Source organism: Pteropus medius, unplaced genomic scaffold (genome assembly GCF_902729225.1).
Source record: "Pteropus medius unplaced genomic scaffold, Ma_sr-lr_union100, whole genome shotgun sequence".
Classification (NCBI taxonomy): Eukaryota; Metazoa; Chordata; class Mammalia; order Chiroptera; family Pteropodidae; genus Pteropus; species Pteropus medius.
In genome coordinates, this window is record NW_024340699.1 from 3,546,094 (window position 1) to 3,553,178 (window position 7,085).

The following is a 7,085-nucleotide window of genomic DNA, read 5'->3' on the forward strand; positions in this document are numbered from 1 at the left end:
GATCTCTTAGGAGCTCTCCAAAGTGCCTCAAAACAGACAGTGATTCTATATCGAAGGCCTTTACACCAGATGATAATGTGCCAGTTGGGTGGTATCTTTTCTCCTCCCTGCCCTTGTTAAAAAGCAGCTATAGGATGTGTACGTGTGTGTGTGTGTGTATTGTGTAGTAGTGTGTGTGTGTGTATGTATATTGTATGTATGTATTGTATGTGTGTTTCCATGTAGCAACAGAATGAGGGAAAATATACCAAGAAAAAGCAGAAATATCAGTTAGTCTACTTCCCTTTTCAGGTTTCTTATCCTGAAGTAAATTTTTTCAGTGCTATAAGAATGTTTTAAATAGCAAGGTGTTTAGAGTTTTAGGCTAAGTTGAGCTGCACATGTCAATACTTGGTAAATACCTATTTATTTATTAGCTGACGGTGCCAGGGAAAATGTGAGGATATGCCTGGGATTTCATGAGGGAAAAAGAATAACAAGTTCACAGAGAGACTTGAAATGAATTTTTTTGAGAAAGATCTTATAAGAACCTATGTCTTAGATACACTGAGTTGGTTGTTCTGGGAGAATAAAGTGAAAGGGTCTACTAGGCAGTTTGATATTTGTTTATGAAACACAGAAGGGTGTTGGAAAAGGGCTGCCTTTTCCAGTAAAAGTGAGAATGGTAGAAAATCAAGTCACTAAACTATAATCTCTTCTCAAAGGCAAGAAATACGTTTGATGCCACTTCGTTTAAATGATTCCCAGATTGAGGATCTGTAACTATTAGATACTAATAAATGTTGATGTCTGTTGTTAAGTAAAAAAAAAAAAATTCATCATCATCATCATCATCATAAACAGTAAGTAATATTTTAAAAATATTTAATATGGGCCAGAAATTTTATAAATTGTTTACATATATTAATTCAATCTATACAGCTCTATGAGCTCAGTATTATTATTAGGCTAGATGCTGATGAGACATCTATCAGTTGTGACCCAGGCATGATAGTAAAATTTCTAAGACTTAAAAAGTGGATCAGTTTTCTTGCTGAAACCTCTCACTTTTTTATAAAGACAGTAGAATTTTTAAATGTATCTTCTGTAAGTACAAATAAGTCATGTTTTCTTTTAAGTATCAATTTGAGGTGCTTATATTAGTTTCCTCAATAAAATTGTTTGACAATTTTAAGCTAAAAGACTTCCTAAAGTTTGGTAGATCGATAGTGAATTTTTTAACACATTTGTTTTCTGCTATTCAAACTATGTCAAATAAATTGTGGTATTTGCAATAATTATTTTATATTTGTTTTTACCACAATTAAAATTTTTAAAAATGAAATCAATTATTTAAGAAGTGATTCACCTTTCAACTGAACCACACACAAGAAAAGGAAATTAATTTAAATGTATTCCAGGAATACCGTAAGTTATCACTATAATCATTTGCTGCCATTTCATTTATCCTTTATTTTACCCTACAGTTTAAAATCCTCTTTTTAGGGTACTTGAAGGAATTCTGAAGCCGATTCATACTATAGCCGATTCATACTAAAATCCTCTTTTTAGGGTACTTGAAGGGATTCTGAAGCCGATTCATACTGATGTCCCACCAGTCCTGTCCACTAACACTGTGGCACCGAATAACACTCCTGTGACTCCAAAGTCTAAAAGAAAGTCCCTGGGAGTCACATCATTAGCAATGAGAGACATTAGCCTGGGGAAAGTTCGCCTCACCATGTCATGACTGTCCAGAACTGAAGATCATTACAAGATAATATACAGCATTGGTCAAGTTCTTATATCATGTGCCATCCAGAGTAAATGTTGAGAATGCTCACAATTTTCAGATCTTAGGCTTGACATTGAGGGAAAAAAAAAAAAACAAACCTATATCCAGTGATTTAAAAGAATGGCCAACTTGGGATACATACACTATTATTACAAATGTAAAATGACACAATATTTCTGGAAGATACTTTATAAGAATCAGATTTTCAGTGAACATTTACTCTATGTCAGGCTCTCTTCTTGCTGCTGGGGAAAGTGCATTGAATAAGACAAGTTAATGCCCTGATGTCATGGAGAACTGACATGTAGGTGTGATACAAAAGGATGAAAACAGAAGTGGAGAAGCCCTTTGAGGTGCAGACTTCAGAACTTACATATCTGTACATTCTGTTGGACAAAACAAATTCTGAGGCCAGCTCCAATTCAAGCATGGGGAGACTCTACCTCTAAGTCTGGCTCACTTAGGATCCTGAGCAATGAAGTATTTTGACTCTCCTATGAGATACAAGAATAAGATTGAGATAACTAAGCCAAACATTTTTCTCCAGTTTATTTTAACGTGCAATAGCATGGACATTAACCCCTTTAATGTCATGCTGTAATTAAAAGAGCTAACTTATTTGAAAAAGCTACAGATATTTTTTCCCACCTCACTCCCCTAAAAAATGCTATCCAAATTTTAGGTCACCGAATGCTAAAATTGAAAAGATCCATGTATATCACTTATACCACCCATCATTGTACTGATGAGAAAAATAAGACCTAGGAAAATGAAATAATTTCACCAAAGTCACAGAGTTAAAGACAAAGCCAAGATTTCTGACTCTGGGCTGTATGCTCTTTGTATTACATCATTTTGCCTAAAAGTTTTATTATAGTTGATAATTAAGGAAGTGAATTAATAACTATGTTATTTATCATCACAATCACGTTACTAAGACACTGTTTACAACCATGCTTAAGAGTTCAGTTTATTATATCAGATTGCCTGGGTTTAAAATCTGCTCTGCCATAAACTATATAATGAGATCTATGGATTATCTTGGGCAAGTAATTTAGTCTCCCTAAACTTTAATCTTCCCATATATAAAACCTTGATATTAATAGTACTTGTCTTATAGTTTTTAAATGAGGATCCAGTAAGACCTGTCATACAGCACTGTGCCTGTCACAGATTATGCTTATTGATAAGAATATTTATTTTATCAATAAGATTTTTATTAAAGTGAAATTAACATGCAGTGAAATGCTCAGGTCGTAAGTGTATAATTTCATGTGTTTTATTAGTGTATAAGACTGTGTAATGACTTTCCTAATTAAGATATAGAATATTTAATTCACCTCAGAAATTTCTCTTGTGCCTTAAACACTATAGGTGACCTGTGTTCTGATTTTAATCATATAGATTTATTTTGCTGCTTTTGAAGATGATATAAATGGCATCGTCATGCAGTTTGTACTGATTTTTGCCTAGCTTCTTTGGTTTACCATTCTTTGAGATTCAACCATGTTACTGAAAGCATGTATGTATGTATCTGTATATTACATATGTTTATATATTTATATTATAATATGTGTGTGTTATAAACTCCCAAATGCACTGCTATAATATTTGCATTTAAAGTTGGGTGTCTTTTAAAGGAATAAAGATTTAAAAAGTATATCTTTTGTCTTTTTACATATTAACCATTTTCAGTGCTCTTCACTTGTCATAGATCTGGGTTTCCATCTGGTGTCACTTTCCCTCAGCCCGAAGAATTTTGTTTAGTATTATTTTTATCTCAGTTCTGCTTGTGACAAATTATCTCAGCCTTCGTTTATTTGAAAATATCTTTGCTTTTATTTTTGAAGACTCTATTTACTGTACATAGAATTCTATGTGTACATTTTCTTTCAGCACTTTAAAGATTTCAACTGTTTTCTGGCACCAATTATTTTAATAAGTCAGCCATCATTGTAGTATTAGCTTCCAGCAATTGTGATGTTTCCTTTTTCCCTGTATACATTCAAAATTTTCATTTAATTTTTAGTTTTTAGATATGTCACTAAAAAGTTTTCACTGAATTTATTCTGCTTCAGATCCACTGAGTTTCTTGGATCTATATGTAATATTTGTAAAATTTTGGGAAATTTTTGACCATTATTACTTTAAATATGTTTTTGCTTTATATACCACTTTGTCAGGAGGCTTGATATTATCTGTTTCCAGTAACTCTTTTAATTTTTTTGCAATAGCTTTCTCTGTGATTTTTACATTGGTCATTTTTATTGATATGTCTTCAAGTTTACTGATCATTCTTTTTTTCCTACTGCTATTCTGTGATTGCTAATCCGCTATTAAAACTCATGCACAAATTTTTCATTTCAGGCATTATAAATTTCAGTTCTAGAGTTTTCTGTTTTGCTTTTTTCTTTAAATAGTTTTAATTTCTCTGCTGAGATTCCCTACTGTATACTCATTGACCATATAAACATCATGACCATTTTTCCTTTAAGTCCTTGAACTATTTAAAATATTTTGTTAATTGAATGTCTTTATTTGCTAATTGCATCTCAGATTTTATTGGTTTATACTGACTGCTATTTTTTAAAAAATATGTGTCCTATTATGTCTCACTTTGTATGTCTCCTGGTTCATACAAATTTGGAGTCCTACCTCTTTGTTGTTACTTTGTTTCTGTGATTTCTTCCTCAATACCAGTGGCTCAGGCAGCCCCACACTCTTCTCTTAAACCTCAAACCAATAAGATTGATCCTTTCTGCCGATTCTAGCCATCCCTGGGATTAAGGGTTTTCCTGGAATGTGGGACTTTTCATGCTAAGACCAGGTGAGTTCCAGGCAAACAGGAAAAAATGTTGGTTATCCTTTGTGTTCTCATGGGAAAAACTCTCATTCAATTCAAATCTATGGTCAAATCTTCACCATGTACTGCATGCTTTTGGTAACTTTCTACTACTTCACATAGTTATTTAATATTTTGCCTATCAGTTATAATTGTTTTCTGCAGAATGGTTAGCTTACTTCCAAATTGCCAAACCAGAACCTAACTAACATGAAGTCCCAACCAATTAAGAGATATGGTATCAACAACTAAACTGGTGAAACTTTTGACCTCATAATTCACTTTTGGATATAGTAACAACAACAACAACAACAACAACAACTCATTGTCAAATTGAAATTAAAAATAAAACTTTTTTTTTCCTGAGAAAAATAACCTGTTAAATGATTCTCCAATATATTGGCAATGGCTTGTTTGGATGAGAAGACATACATGGTAGTTTTTTTTCTTTCGACTTTTCCATATTTAAAAAATTTTAATATAAATATACACATATATTATTTATAATAAACACATATATTATTTATAATAAACATATAAGCATCGTTGTTATCAAGTACTTGCTATTTTAATGTTATTAATATATCTTCTTAAAAATGGCCCAAAATAAATATAGCTAAAAGGTAATTAGAAAAAAAATTACTAGATGAGGTCTCATAAGTAACAGTGAAATAACATGTGTTGCTAAATCTTAGAAAATATATTAAAATACTTTTTTTAGAGAGCAGCCACCAGATGGGAACGATCCACAAGAGGCCAATTAAAGTTTACTGGCCAGGAATAACACAGTTAAAATTGCACTCAGATACTATAAATAGTAAAATTTTCTCTATGGATTCTCTTAATATGCTCGAAGGTATTGCATTATTGAAAAAGATTATAACTCATAGGGATCATTATGATACTAATAAGGGACTGGTAGGTGAAAGATGAATTACTGCTTTGTGAATGTGATAGCATCTATTCTCACAATTTCAAAATGTTTATCACTAAACTCAAGAAAAAGAAGCTATATTAGAAAATTGGAAATATTCTGGATGGTAGAAAAAGGAATTGTCACGTTGATTTATTATGTGGTATGAAACAATATTTGCAACCTAATAGCCTACATATCTGTTGGGTTTGGCCTCCTTTGTGTTTTAAAAATTAGGACATTTCTCCCAATTTTATTTCCATTTCCTCTGGAAGCTGATGGCACGGAGCAGTGACAACTCCATTCAGACAGGGCATGGTCGGTCTAGCGTGCGAGATCTCCACCACTGCCCTGACTCACAACCAGCCTGTCTCTTTCATTTGTCTCACTTGCTTGGTTTTTTGTAGGCATCTGAGTATGTAAGCCTTAGCCTACAAAAATATGATTGAATATCTCCACTAAAAACAATTATATAACTATAAACAACTTAGAGGGGGTTTTGTTAAAAAAAAAGAAAAAGAAAAAGAAAATGTAAATATAAGGAGGGATAAAGTCCCTCACGGTACAACAAGGAGAAAGGGAATTACAAAAAAAGGGGGTTTACATTTGCTCTGACTCCAATTCAATCACAATAGAAAGAAATTAACTGACTGTAGCAGTGAATGTTGTTGTTTTAATTGTTTTTTTTTCCCCCTTATGTCATAAAATAACTGTGTAAGGCAGAGTTCTAAAGGCATGAAAGTTTCCAAATGTGTCTATTAGGCCTTTTTTGCTTCTTAGTCACAATGTGTCTCCTCAGCCTATGTCATTAGCAGAAGCCACAAGTAATTCTCTCTGCTTCCTTTGGGTATATTTTAGGGTTGGAGACGAATTGCAGACCTACCCATCTCATATTCTATTCCTATGCCTCCTGGACTCCTTGTTCATGTTCCCTACTTGGAAGACTTGGTTCTTATAGAAAACTTACTGGTTTTGATATGACCCCCTGCTATGTTCCAGGAAGGGGCCCAATTGGTTCTCTTCACTTCTTTATGAACATCTTTGCTGTGGTCTTGACTCTACAGGAACCTTGAAACACTCTTCTACTTTCTTCTCTGTGATCAATGAATGGAGTTTTCTCTGTGATGGATAAACTAGGTAGGCATAGAGGGATATTTCCCATGTGTAAGTATTCATAGTAACATCCTAGGCAAGAAGGAAGCATGACAACACTACTCATTCACCTCGGAAGTTTTCAGGATTGTCACAAAGCAAAACAAACAAACAAAAATGTTGATCCTACACCACAAACAGAAATCCATTTATATTATTAAATGTCCTCTTAATACTCTCCTTTTGTCCAACTTCCCTTCAAAAAGCACTCTTTTATTTTGTGGTCTATGTTGTTTACTCAGCCAGCTATCTCCATGCAATTATATTCTTCAACCTTCAAGTAGTTTGTGTCCTTACACTTTCACTGGAGATAGAGGACAGAAAAGGGAGGAGTGAATCCTGGGGAGCACAGAATTTCTTCAGTATCTTTTCCCTTCAATCAAATTGAAAGTCATCAAATCAGC